Genomic DNA, 15,320 nt, shown 5'->3' on the forward strand with positions numbered 1-15,320 from the left:
TTATAGGGACAGTAGATAGGTTGTTCCCTTTAGTACTGAATCCAGGTCTTGAACAAGGGGCCCCACCCTCTCCTTGGCTCGAGAGGGACTCGTTTTATAGGTTGGACCTTAAACCAATTGTTCATTAGAGTATCAGTGGAACTTAAGGAACAAGATGTAGTCTTGGGGGTAAAACGGTTTTTATGACCCAGCTGAGATTACGAACAACCTGTGAAGGATTAACTTACTAATCATGGTTATATCAAATGGACACAAATATATCTATAGTGAGGGGAGTGCAACTATGGGACTTTAGTGGAATGACCCGTTAGTTAACGAATGTTGATTAGCTCCGTCTAAAGAGTTTAGCTAGCTAATCTTGGATCGTTGGAGCCCATGATCTATAGGTCCATTAGGTTCCCTTACTAGCTCATATGGAATAAACTTAGAACAGTATGATAGAATAATTTGAATTGTTCGAATTAGGTAGAGAGAGAGAAACCGACAAGTATATGTGATATAGTGGTCGGGTTTTTTTTAGCTTAGAGATACAACTTTAATATTTAAATGTGATTTAAATATCAAGAATATGAATACGTTCATATTCGGAAGCTCGAAAATAATGGAAATGGTCAAAGATGTAAAAAGTCAAAAAGTTGACTTTTGACTTTGAAAAGTCAAACTTTGACCGACCTTATATTCAAATGTGATTTGAATTTCGAGAAAATGAATGTGGATTCATGCTTGGGAGGTCAAAATTAGTCAACACGAAAAATATCATAAAAAGTCAAAATGTTGACTTTTCGGTTAAAGTTTGACTTTGACCAAATGACTATTTTGCCATTTGTCTAAAGCGGTGGGAAAATCCAAATTTTTGTTGGATAATTCTACTAACAAAATAGTGGGCTAGGTGTTGGCTAATAGTGGAGACATTAAGCCCACTTAGATAGTGGATTCTCGGTGTTGGGTTTTTATGAAGTTATTTCATGCAATTTTGCATGGCCCTTTTCTATAAATATTGGCTTGTCATTTTGGATTAAAAACTTTTGGACATTTTACAAAATTAGTTTTTAAAAATTTGGCTGAAAATATCCAAACTTAACCCAAATTTCACTCTACTATTTCCATCTCTTTCTCTCTCTCGGGTTCTTCATCCATCGGGTCCCACAACCCGGTTCTGAATCCAGAGGATAGTAGGTCAGCTCTAGTGGTTGTTTGGTTCGTGTTTGAGCGAAGATAGACGAGTTTTGGGAGCTTCAAAGGTAATGTTTCTAAAAAACCCTAATTAACTAATTTAGGGTTGTATGTTTATTTTATGCAATTAGAGTAAAATTGATCCTCAATTCCACTACGCATGCCTACTTTTCCATCATGTGGTATTAGAGCATGTTTTAATTTTACTCAATTGCATGTGGTGAGTATCAATTTATTAGATAAAATTGAGATTGGAAACTAAAATGGTTTTTAGGTTTTGGCAATTAAATTAAGTTTTTTTTTTTTTTTTTTAGTATTAATTTGTAATTGCTCACATGTATATGAGCATTAATGTGTGAAAAAAGGTATGTAAATTTGCTAGAGTCATTAGAGTTGAAATTAGGATGTAATTACTCGGTTTCGGGAAAGAGGACAGCTTCAAAATGAAGAAAAAAAAAAGCTCACAAACCCGATTTTACCCCCAGACCCGACTCGAAGCCCGGATGTGACTCTTGCGCTCCGCGCACTCCACCAGAATCGAGACATGCTCAGATCCGACTCGGTTCATTGTCGCCTGCTCGCACCTGCGTTTCCTACCCAGATCCGACCCGGTTTGCCTCCGCCTGCTCGCCCCCGCGTTTCCTACCCAGATCCGACCCGCTTCGCTTCGCGTGACCCACGAGCTTACGCGCTTCCATTGACCGCCTCTACATTAGTTGACCAGTTGATCCAGATGGTCTAGACTGGTCCAGTTGAGCCAGTTTGACTGGTTTAACTTGATTTTTGGAGTTTTGGGCCAGTTCAAGTTGATTCAATGGTGTTTGAAGCTGGTTTAGAGTGATTTTTTGTTCTATGCCAAATTATTATTGTAATACTTTAGTTGTTAGCTTAATTTAAGAGCCAAAACCAATCCATTTTAGGGTGTTTAATTAATTATGCATGTTGATGTATTTTTTAATTAAATTTTGAATCTTGTTGTACATATAGTATGTCATATAGATTTCAAGTCCCACCATAGATAAACATGTACATGCATTTAATATATGTATAATTGTTATAATGTATATAGTATGCATGTTAAGTTTTTTTTTAATATAAAGTGTTATATTAAAGCATGGTCATCAAGTATGAATGTATGTTATAGATGTATGATTCTATGGTTATAATGGTTATAATTTTATTTTATAATTGTTATAAAATAACCTAGACTTTAAAATCTATAACAAAGGTAAAAGTTGCATGCTCACCTAGGATTAAATTGGTGCAATTTCAATCGGCTTTTCTAAAGAGTTAGAATAGGTCGATTACTTGTTAAAAGAAGAGTTATTTACTTGCCCGGGGAGATCTTGTCTAAGGTTGGGGGTTCTTAAGATGACGGTTTATGGAACACCTCCTACCTGGAGATCAAACTAGCGTCTAAGTCAAATAACCCTAGTTTTAAATGAGCATGCGTGAGAGATGTGAGGTAATAAAATTTTTTTATCACCTAGACATCATAGGTTAAAATCCAGTATAAGAGTTATACATGGATCTATCACCTAGACTTAGGATATGTTTAATTTAGCTGAAATATATCTCTAATTATTTTTTTAATAAATATACCCTAAACCGTTATAGAACACTTCAGCTAGAGAGAAGTAGCATACTTTTAGCTCTAGCGTCCCTAAAAGTTCACATCGTGAGGTCCATGCATTGCTTTGGGTCGTGCTTAGGAGTGGACTCCCTTCGGAGAGTGTTTGCATGGATCAATATCAAGGTAAATAGGGGAAGTAGTTCATAATAAGTGGGTGAGGGATATGTAACAACATATCCCATGGTCTCTTCCATTAGGTCGCACCGTGAGATTTCTATAATATGCCTGCATGTCTGCCCTTGAGCGACCTTTCCCTTCGGAGGGTTGTATTATAGGATTCGGAACACTACGAACTCCAAATCTGGATAGGCTCTCTTAGATCAGTTTTCATATTGACTTTCCACTTTCGAGAGCATGTTGATTCTAGTTTCTGAAATCCCAAAATGAAAGGTTACACTTACAAGAATTACTAAGATGTTAGTATATTCTCGACCAAAGTAGCGATAACTAAAGTGCTATAAGAATAAAGAGTTATTCTGAGGTTAGTATCTAGTCAAGATTGTCTTGGTTAAAAAGAGGAATAATTGACTGCCCTTCGGTGGAGGTTACTCTAAACTTTTGAAATATCGTTGCAAAATATAATAATGAAGGGTATATTATTAGTTTTTGCTAAATTAAATTGGTTTCTTTGTGATTATAGTTTTTTTAAAAGAATATGTTTATCTTTTTCATCATGAATAGCTCAATAATTCAACTCTTAACTTCCGAGAAACTAAACGGCGAAAATTATTCGGCATGGAAGTCAAATCTAAACACAATACTGGTAGTTGACGATCTATGATTTGTCTTAACTGAGGAATGTCCTCAAGCCCCAGCCTTAAATTCTAACCAAACTGTTCGGAAAGCATACGATCGATGAGCCAAAGCCAATGAAAAGGCATGTATTTACATTCTTGCCAACATGTCTAATGTTTTGGCAAAGAAACATGAATCCTTAGCTACGGCTAAAGAGACAATAGATTCATTAAGAGAAATGTTTGGGCAACCATCATGGTCCCTTAGACACGAGACAATTAAGCACGTTTACACTAAGCAGATGAAGGAGGGGACCTCTTTTAGAGAACATGTCCTGAACATGATGATGTACTTCAATATCGCTGAAATAAATGGCGGACCCATTGATGAGGCTAATCAGGTTAGCTTTATCTTACAATCTCTTCCGAAGAGTTTTATATCTTTTGAGACAAATGTGTCTCCAAATAAGATAGAATTTAACCTCACTACCCTTCTTAACGAGCTCCAACGATTCCACAACCTTACTTTAGGTAAGGGAAAGGAAGTGGAAGCAAATGTTGCTACCACTAAGAAAAAATTTATAAGACGATCATCCTCTAAAAATAAAGTTGGACCCTCTAAAGCTCAAATGGAAAAGAAGGGAAAAGGGAAGGCTCCCAAGATAAGAAAGGGAAAGAATGATACAGATAAAGAAAAATGTTTCCATTGTAACCAAAATAGGCATTGGAAGAGAAATTGTCCGAAGTACCTTGTAGAGAAGAAAGCTGAGAAAATGGCACAAGGTAAATATGATTTATTGGTCGTTAAAACATGTTTAGTGGAATATGATACTTTAACCTGGATACTAGATTCATGAGCCACTAATCATATTTGTTTCTCGTTTTAGGAAACTAGTTCTTGGAAAAAGCTTGAAGAAGGTAAGATAACCCTCAAAGTTGGAACAGGAGAGGTTGCCTCAGCTGAAGTAGTGGGAGATCTGAAATTGTTTTTTGAAGATAGATATCTAGTACTTAAAATGTTTTTTATGCACCTCTTATGAAGAGGAATTTGATATCTATCACTTGTATTATAGAACAATTATATATAGTATCTTTTAATATTAATGAAGCGTTCTGTTTTTGTAAAGGTAATCCAATTTGTTCTGCTACACTTGAAGACAACTTATATAAGTTAAGACCAACTAGACAAATTTTTTTTTAAGTACTGAAATGTTTAGAACATTAGAAACTCAAAATAAAAAAACAAAAGGTTTCTTCCAATGCCTATCTATGGCACCTAAGGCTTGGTCACATAAATCTCAATAGGATTGGGAGATTGGTCAAGAGTGACTTTTAAGTCAGTTAGAAGATAACTCTTTACCTCCATGTGAATCCTATCTTGAAAGAAAGATGACCAAGAGATCTTTTATTGGAAAAGGTCTCAGAGCCAAAGTACCCTTAGAGCTCGTACATTCGTACCTTTGTGGACCAATGAATGTCAAAGCTCGAGGTGAGTATGAATATTTCATCAGTTTTATTGATGATTATTCAAGGTATGGTCATGTTTACCTGTTTCATCACAAATTCTGATTCTCTTGAAAAGTTCAAAGAATATAAGGCTGAAGTTGAGAATGAATTAGGTAAAACAATAAAGACACTTCGATCGGATCGAGGTGGGGAGTATATGGACATACGATTCCAAGAGTATTTGATAGAAAACGGGATCCAGTCATAACTCTCTGCACCTAGTACGCCTCAGCAGAACGGTGTATCAGAGAGAAGAAACCGAATCTTATTAGATATGGTTCGCTCTATGATGAGCTATGCTCAATTGCCTGATTCCTTTTGGGGATATGCACTTGAATCTGCTGTCCATATTTTGAACAACGTTTCCTCTAAAAGTGTTTCAGAAACACCTTATGAGCTATGGAAACTGCATAAAAGTAGTTTAAGTCACTTTAGAATTTAGGGTTGCCCAACACATGTGTTGGTATAAAATCCCAAGAAATTGGAACATCGTTCAAAATTATGCCTATTTGTAGGTTATCCAAAGGAAACAAGGGGTGTTCTGTTTTATCATCCTTAAGAAAACAAGATATTTGTATCAACAAATGTCACATTCTTAGAGGAAGACCACATTAGAAATCATCAACCACGCAGTAAAATAGTGTTAAAAAAAATTCAAAAGACTCTACAAATATACCTGGTTCATCTACTAAAGTAGTAGATAAAGCTAGTATTTCTAGTCAGTCACATCCTTCTCAAGAGTTGAGAGTGCCTCGACATAGTGGGAGAGTTGTTCATCAGTCTGACCGCTATTTGGGTTTCGCTGAAACTCAAATAATCATACTGATGAGGGCGTAGAGGACCCATTGACCTATAAACAGGCAATGAATGATGTGGACCATGACTAGTGGATAAAAGATATGGACCTTGAAATGGAGTCAATGTACTTTAATTCAGTCTAGACTCTTGTAGAAAAACCAAGTGACAACAGCGGTGCAGTTGCAAATTCAAAAGAACCTCGAAGCCATAAATGGGGAAAGCACATCGAACGCAAGTACCACCTTATCCAGGAAATCGTACACCATGATGACGTTGTAGTGACGCGGATACCTTCTGAGCAAAACATTGCTGATCTTTTTACAAAAACCCTCACGGCTAAAGTTTTTGAGGGTCACCTACAGAGTTTAGGTTTACGGTGTTTCTAAACTAGGACAAGTGGGAGATTATGTTGGGCGTGAATGCCCTAGTTTATTGTACTCATATGTAATATTAATTTCTCACAGTTAAATTCAGCATTGTTTGATCCTATTAGGAGTTTTAGTCCAAGTGGGAGTTTGTTGGATTTTATGTCCTAAAACTCGTAGTTTGTAAATTAATAAACATATTCTGTTTTGTTTTTTGATAAAGTTGTTATTGAAATTGTAATCTTGAATCCAATAAACTAAGGTCCTGAGGCTATTTAATTAGTTTGAACTTTATGTAGTGACATAAATGTGGATCAAGTTCAAATATATAGCCAAAATGGTCTATAGTATATGAATAAGGTTGGGCGCCTTATTCTGGGGACACTATGGATGCGGCTCATTTTGTAGTTAGTACAAACGATGTGATCCTAAACCGTTCATGTGGAGACATGAAAATGGGGTATCCTGTGTAAAGAGTTTACATAAGACTGAACCATGAAATAGTCACTTTTTACATTCTAAATGTCGTTTAATGTATAAAATTGACAATTTCGTTAATTGATGACCTAGGTAACTCTTAATCCTAAGCTAACTATAAACTCCTGTTCACTCGGAATTATCCTTAGATCTGCATAGGAGAGGGCAGCTCATTATTGGTGGCCCAATAAGCCTCCCATTTCAGGGGTAAGATCAGGTGGATAGCTGGAAACATAGGACGCAAGACGGAATTCACTTCTACCCGTTATAGGGATAGTAGATAGGTTGTTTCCTTTAGTACTGAATCTAGGTCTTGAACAAGAGGCCCCACCCTCTCCTTGGCCCGAGAGGGGTTCGGTTTATAGGTTGGACCTTAAACCAATTGTTCATTAGAGGATCAGTGGAACTTAAAGAATAAGATGTAGTCTCGGGGGTAAAACGGTTTTTATGACCCAACCGTGATTACGAACAACCTGTTAAGGATTAGCTTACTAATCATGGTTATACCATATGGACATAAATATATCTATAGTGAGGGGAGTGCAACTACGAGACTATAGTGGAATAACCCATGAGTTAATGAATGTTGATTAGCTCCATCTAAAGAGTTTAGCCAGCTAATCTCGGATCGTCGGAGCCTATGATCTATAGGTCCATTAGGTTCCCCTACTAGCTCATATGGAATAAACTTAGAACAGTATGATAGAATAATTCGAATTGTTCGAATTAGGTGAAGAGAGAGAAACTGATAAGTATATGTCATATAGTGATCGATTTTTCAGTTTAGAGATACAGCTTTAATGTTTAAATGTAATTTAAATATTAAGAATATGAATACGTTCATATTCGGAAGCTCGAAAATAATAGAAATAGTCAAAGATGTAAAAAGTCAAATAGTTGACTTTTGACTTTAAAAAAGTCAAACTTTGACCACCTTATATTCAAATGTGATTTGAATTTCGAGAAAATGAATGCAGATTCATGTTCGGGAGGTCAAAATTAGTCAACATGGAAAAAATCATAAAAAGTCATAATGTTGACTTTTCGGTCAATGTTTGACTTTGACAAAATGACTATTTTGCCCTTTGACTAAAGTTAGTGGGAAAATCCAAACTTTTGTTGGATAATTCCACTAACAAGATAGTGGGCTAGGTGTTGGCTTATAGTGGAGACATTAAGCCCACTTAGATAGTGGATTCTAGGTATTGGGTTTTTATGAATTTGTTTCATGCAATTTTGCATGGCTTTTTTCTATAAATATGGGCTTCAATTTGGATAAAAGACTTATGAAATTTTCCCAAAATTGGTTTCAATTTTGGATTAGAAAAAATCACTTTTTTTTAGAAAAATTCAAAACCCAAACTCAACCCAAAAATCCATCTTCTATTTCCATCTCTTTCTCTCTCTCGGGTTCTTCATCCATTGGGTTCCACAACCCGATTATGAGTCCAAAGGATAGTAGGTCAGTTCTAGTGGTTGTCCGGTTCGTGTTCGAGCGGAGATAGAAGAGTTTCGGAAGCTTCAAAGGTAAGATTTCAAAAAAACCCTAATTAATTAATTTAGGGTTGTATGTTTAATTTATGCAGTTAGAGTAAAATTGATCCTCATTTCCTATTTTTCCATCAAACTGTAATTATAAACTGCTCGTGAAAGATCGATTTATTGTAATTGTTAAATCCATGGACGTAGAAATGTTCTACCGTGCGAAAAGTGTAGTTGTAAGTCTTTAATAGAGGGACCCACAGTTAATGAATGTCCATTAACATAATTAAAGAGTTTAATTAGTTAATGTTGAATTATTGAAGTTTCTAATCTGTATGTCCATTAGGTCCCCTTGCTAGCTCACAGTAAATAAGAACAACAGTTTTTGAAGATTTTGAATTGTTCAAATTATTAAAGGAAATAATATTAATTATATATGATAAAATTAATATAATGTATATAGATACTACAATTAATATAATGTATATAGATACATTATAATATAAAGTTAATTTTGAATGATATTCGAAAATAAACTTTATAATAAAATGATATTTATTATTTGAATATTATTAAAATAATTAATATTAGTAGGATGCATATTAAAATATAGGTTAATATTTAATGTGAATGAGATTCATATTAAAATTATAGGTTATGAGAGAGATAAATATTTGAATAAGATTCAAATATTTTATTAATTAAATATTTGATATTTAATTTTATAAATAAAATATTTAATTAATTTATTTCATTTAGTTATTAATTATTGTAATTAATAATTAAATTAAATTAAACTAAATAAGAAGTGAGTGAAGTGGGAGTTATTGCCACTTCACGTTAAAGAAGGGGAGAAGTTATTTGATCTAATTAAATGGATTTCATTTAATTAATTAAATAGGAAATGGGTGAAGTGGGAGTTCATCCACACTTCATGTTAAAGAAAGAGGAGAAGTTATTGTCTTCTTGAGTAGTTCTCCTCTCCTTTTAGAACTATCTCATGTTTTTCACAGAGAAAGTGATTTCTGTGGGAAAGCTCTCCAAAAACCACAAATTTCATTTGCTCTTTCAAAAAGTCAATTCTCACAAATCAATCCTTTCCAAGAGAATACTTGGGAAGACCAATTGGTGGTGTCACAATATAGAAGATCTGTCCATTGAGAAATTGTGAAGACCTGGAGAAGTTTGAAGAACAGTTCTTTAAATGTAGGTTTCTTTTTCCCTCTAATTTCATGCTTAACTTATGAAATATTGATGTATGTTTCTTCTTCTTTGTATTGTAATTTTAAAACAAAAATGAAGCAAAGTGATCACGCGCTTCGCTATGGGATTCAATACCTTCATGCATCAAGTTGTCAAATAGCTCAACTTTTCTTAGATTTTTGTCTATATAACATTTTGATCTTGTCTGGCATGTAATCATGTTATCAGGGAATGAGAGATAAACTACTTTGTTGTACTTGTTGGTCTATTTTGCAAGACGTGAAAGGAGTTGGTTCTTTTGGTATGTATATGTTTGTAAATATCCTTGTATGTATGGGTCTATGTATAGGTTGTATGAAGTTCTTAAATTCCTATGAGGTTGCGGGTTATGATGTGAATGTATATATATTTGTGGAATATCAGGTTATGCAAGAAACAAGTAGACAGTAAATTTCAAAAGAGGGTCGATGTTTACTATTTTCATATCTCCTTCTAGATTAAGAGGATAATCTTGGAGGGAGTGTGACAACTAGTCAAATCATCACAAAATCTGTACCCGTACCTCGCTGGTGTAGAGTGATCTCAATACACTCTAATAAATATCACTCATCATACATGCATGAAAAGTTGCCCTTAAAAGGGCTAAGCACCCCAACACATGTCCAAAAGCCTATTTGTGTACTACGTTGGGTCCCAAAGACCTATATCATATCCTCCCAACATAAGCAATAAAATATAGAAAAATAACCTGAACGTGTCCAAAGTTTTTTAAAAAATAGAAAAATAACCTGAATGTGTCCGAAGTTTTTTTTTTTTTTTTTTGTGTGTGTGAGAAACTCGTGCTCGGGCCTTGAGCCTCCTCCGAACCACCCTTTTAATCTAGATGCATTCTTGGAGTTGACTTGTGCAAGAATACTCACATTGGTGTAGTGCCAAGCCGACACTCAGATGCAAAGAGAGAATTGCTTACCCGTTATGATGATTGGTTTAAGGCTATTTATAAAGCTCATCCTCTAAATCCCTCATGAAGATATGTGAAATATTTTGATGGTATCAAAATAGGTGTTGTCCTCAAGATTGCTAAGTTTCATTAACATGCTCGACTTAATCATTTTTTTCTTTGGAGAAACTCCACGAGGTTGGATAGTTGACTAGAAACTCAAGAATTTGACTTTCTCTTTTGAGATGTTCGAACACCATGCAAGTTTTCGTTCTCCTTTAAGCTTGTACCTTGCCATGGAAAACCCTCAACAATTATAAACTATGACTAACACTAAATGTGATATATACTGTGAATATGATCATAGTCTATAACATAGATTATATTAGAATGAACTATGATTCTAAAATTGTGGTCAAAATAATCTGATCATGATCACAATTATCGTGATCTATTCCAAATTTTGTAATAGTGGTTTCTTTTAACTTTTTTTTTTTTTTTTTGTTCTTTCGAAATATTCCTTTATAGCTTCGTGTGAAGTGGAATAAAAATGTGATGGCGAAAAGGCTTGAATGATACTCAGTGAAAGAGAGAAGAAGATTCTATGGTAGGGTTCGCAGAAGAGAAATGTTGATGCAGATAGCTAAATGAAAAGGGCAATGGTGATGAAAATAAATAAATAAACGAAAAATAGAGAGGTCCTACCGGGAGTTGAACCCAGGTCGCTGGATTCAAAGTCCAGAGTGCTAACCACTACACCATAGAACCGTTGTTTAATTGAATCACTCTCTTTTTCAAAGCATGACGGACTATAGAATTGATTATACTAGAAAAAAAAGTAAGATCCTAAAAATTGTGATCTAAACAATCTAATTTGATCATCATAATTACTGTGGTCTATTCCAAATTTTGTTGTAGTTCTTATAAAATGAGTTTTCTTTATCACGAGAGCTACCCTATAGAATCCATATAACATAAACATATCCATGACTTAGAGATGGATTTTGAATCTACTTTTCATTTTGTCCCTGAATTTTAAAATGTCTAGTTTTGAGAGTTTAATTTCTATTGGTTTATAGGATTCAAACTGTTACATTTTTGCCTTCGAATTATGAGTTTTGTTTTCATTTAGTTCTTAGATTTTAAGATTTACATTTTTCGTCTTGATTTCTTATTAAATATTCTCTTTTACTTTTCAACATTCATGTATATCAATTATTTTTAAAAATAATAATTAAATTAGTTTTCACTAAATTTTCATCAATATTTTAAAAAATTAAAAAAAAACATCTTAATGATTTTAAATTAATTAACTAAAAGTAAACGTCAAAGATGAAAAGCAAACATTAATGAAATCTTAGGACAAAAGTGTAAAATATTGAAACTTCGGTCCAAATAAACTAAACCGAAGGGTAGAAAAGTAGCATTTTAAGATTTAGAGACTAAATGGAAATTCAATTTAAAATTTAAAAAATATATATAATATTTTAAAATTTAGGGATCATAAAGACGTCTTTTTGAAATTTAAGACACATACAAGTCGGGTTTGGGAATTTAAGAAAACTAGAGAGTAAATTAATATTAAACATGTTTAAATTATGTGAAGGACAATCAATTCTAACAAATTAATACTGAACATATTATGAAAAGGACAACAAATTCTAGCAAGTTAATACAAAATATTAAATTAAATTTGACTACATTGTATGATTTTGAGAAATTGCAGGATATGTCTAAAACGGTGGGTTTGAATTTGAAAAATGTCTATTTTTAGATTTTAATAAAAAATGTCTAAAATGTGTAATCATTTATTGTATTTTTTCCACTTTACCCTCTTTTTTATTTTGAAAATGCATCCCTAAAACATTCTTAAAAAAATGTCATGAAAAGTTAGATAGACAACATCCCTAAAAATCTCTTAAATTCAATATTTACCTTTTAAAGGATTTTAAATTAAATACTTACCTTCTTGACGTGCAAAACATTCAATTGAGAGTATCATATCTTTCCTATTTGAAGTAAAAATTTTGACTAAGTATGTAAACTATGCTATGAACTCATAGCATAGTAGGAAATCTGGCTAAGTGTACGACCTATGCTATGAACTTGGAGGAACTTCAAGTTGGTCTAGGAAAGTGAAAAATAGACTAAGTACCATGGATAGGAGGAATAAAAGCTTAACCTTGGATAAGACATTTCAAGTGGAACATATTGTGGGAGGAGAGGAAAGACTTGAACGCATGCGAGGGTAGGATTGGACATGTTAGATACATACCAGGGGGTTTTGGACGCATGGGAAGTGTTGTTGTGAGATGCTTAGGATTAAGTGAACACATGAGTAAAGAATTGGTTGGGTTGGACAACCATACGTGGAACTATACACCACGAAGAGAGGAAGTTAGGGTTGGACTTGAAGGATTCCAAATTGAAGAGAACCGTGAGCGGAAGAAAAATCGTCCCAAATTCTATTTTTCATTGAATATAAATTTTACAAAAAAACATGAACAAGATATACATTTACATAAATTACAGCATGCTATATAATTAGGTTTTAGAAACCTTATCTTTGAAGACTTTTCTTCAAGAATCCCTCGAACAGTACACGAATGTCTTGAAGACTTTCTTCAAGAAAACGTTGATCATCAAGAGCATGAACATTATCACAAAGGCTTCCTCGGTATTCTCAGTTAGAGAACCCAGGAGTGGTGGGCTCTGATATTTTGGAATGAAGGAAAGTTTTGAATAGAGTAGAATACCTTTTAAAGATTGTTCACTAAAAAAAATTCAAAACTCACAGAACTCTTCTATCTTTTCTCTTTCGTCCAAGAAGCCTGTCAAAAACAAGAGGAAACCCCCTCCTTTTTAAAAAAAGAATAAATAAATAAATATAACAACCACCCACTTACGTGGGTGGAGAGAAAAGAGGGAGCCTCATTTTTATTTAAAATAAAAAATGACATTTAATATATATCTCTCTGTGTGTGTGTGAGATATAACATATAACCTTTAATTTAAATATTGTATCACATATAATATAACCTATAGTTTATTTTCTCTCTTATATAGCATTTAATATAAATCATATTTATATTAAATTTAACAATTATGAATCCAATTGATATTGATAATATTTAAATCATACTCAAATATTTATTTCCTCTCAATTAAGCTATAATGTATCAAATACATTATAATAATTATATCACATATAATTAAAATAACTTAATTATATCATTTATAATAAAATCTCTCAATTAATTTGAACAATTTAAATTAATTAAAAAATTGATTCTCATTTTATCCTATTGAGCTATCAAGAGGACCTCATAGACCTGTAGCTTGAAGCTTCAACTTTACATGAATATTTAATCAAACTCTTTAATTGAAACATTCACTATCTGTTAACTGTCGGGTACTCCACTAGAGACCGACAGCTACACTCTTCACATTGCAGATATATTTTTGTGTCCATTGGATATAACCAATCAATAGTACGATGATCCTTTACAAATTGCTCATAAGTACAGCTAGGCCAAAATTACCGTTTTTCCCCTGTAGTTACATCTAACTCCTTAAGTATCACTGATCCCTCTAATGAACAATAGATCATAGTCCAACTATGACCAAACCTTCTAAGGCCAGGAGAAGGTGTGACACCACATTGTTCAAACCTCAAAATCAGCCCTTAAGGGAGCAACTTATCTACTTACCTCGACCTCGGGGAAAGAGTGAATTCCTTAATATGTAGTAGTTTTGTTTCCAACTTCCTAATCAAATGAATCCTCAAAATGGTAGGCTTGTTCAGACGGCGATCTAGCTACTGTCCCCCGTATAAATCAAAGGACCACCCTTATAGGCAAAAGTTCACAACTCACTTGAGATTCAGGTCGTGTTACCTATGGTCATCCTAGTGAAATGTAAGTATCTATTATGAACAATGTTATATAACGAGACTAAAAATTTTGTGGCCCGATCTTACACAAACTCCTTTGTATTGAATATCCCCGCTCACATGTCTATACATGAATGATCAAGATCATATCATTTGTAGCACTTTACAACAATTGTAACACATAAAAAGCGGGTCATACTCGTAGTGTCACCAGGATAAGGTACCCAACCTTATCCATCTACTATAGATCATTTAGGTTATCACTTAAACATGATCCACCTGTATGTCTTTACATACATATTTAAGTTACAAGATAACCTTAGATGTTAGTTTATTGGTTTGTGGTTAATGCAACTAAAATATTGAATAAAATATCATATATTTTATTAAATAAACAATGAGTTTGTTCAATACATTTACAAACTATAGGATCCTACAGATTTAGGACATCAACCCCAACAATCTCCCACTTGACCTAAAGCTAGTGGAGTGTACAATATAGTCAAAATACAAAGTACATAAATAATAAACTAGGGCATAACACGCGTCCAATACAAATCTCCTACTTGCCCTAGTCTAGATGTGGCCTGTCCCATAGACCCATACTCTGTAGGTGACCCTCAAACACGTTAGCCATGAGGGTCTTTGTAAACAGATCAACAATATTGTGCTTCGAAGTTATCTGCGTGGCACTCACGTCTTCTCGATGCATAATCTCTCGGATGAGATAATACTTTCCCTCTATATGCTTCTCGCACTTGTGACTCCTAGTCTCTCGAGAATTAGCCACAACACCACTATTATCACAATAAAGTGTGATGAGGTTTGAAATGTCTGAAACAACTTTTAGATCAGTCATAAATTTTCGGAGCCAAACAGCTTCCTTAAACGCTTCACAAGTCGCTACATACTCAGCCTCCATGGTGGAGTCAGCTATGCACCCTTGCTTGGTGCTTCTTCATACTAATGCCCCTCTGTTAAGAGTGAACACTGATCCTGATGTGGATTTCCTAGAATCCTTATCAGTCTGAAAATCAAAGTTCATATATCCCGTAAGGATTAAATCCTTAGAACCATACATGAGCATGTAGTCTCTCGTTTTCCGTAGATACTTAAG

General features: G+C 33.9%; 1 non-coding gene across 1 annotated transcript; it reads right to left on the minus strand.

The window, feature by feature from the left end:
- Positions 1–11,007: 11,007 nt before the first annotated feature.
- Positions 11,008–11,079, minus strand: TRNAQ-UUG (transfer RNA glutamine (anticodon UUG)). Its single transcript has one exon. It is a non-coding gene; the product is annotated as a tRNA-Gln (tRNA).
- Between the last annotated feature and the right edge of the window lie 4,241 nt (positions 11,080–15,320).

The sequence above is a fragment of the Benincasa hispida genome, unplaced genomic scaffold, assembly GCF_027475165.1.
Source record: "Benincasa hispida cultivar pf3 unplaced genomic scaffold, pf3_genome.v1.1 HicScf805, whole genome shotgun sequence".
NCBI classification, from domain to species: Eukaryota; Viridiplantae; Streptophyta; class Magnoliopsida; order Cucurbitales; family Cucurbitaceae; genus Benincasa; species Benincasa hispida.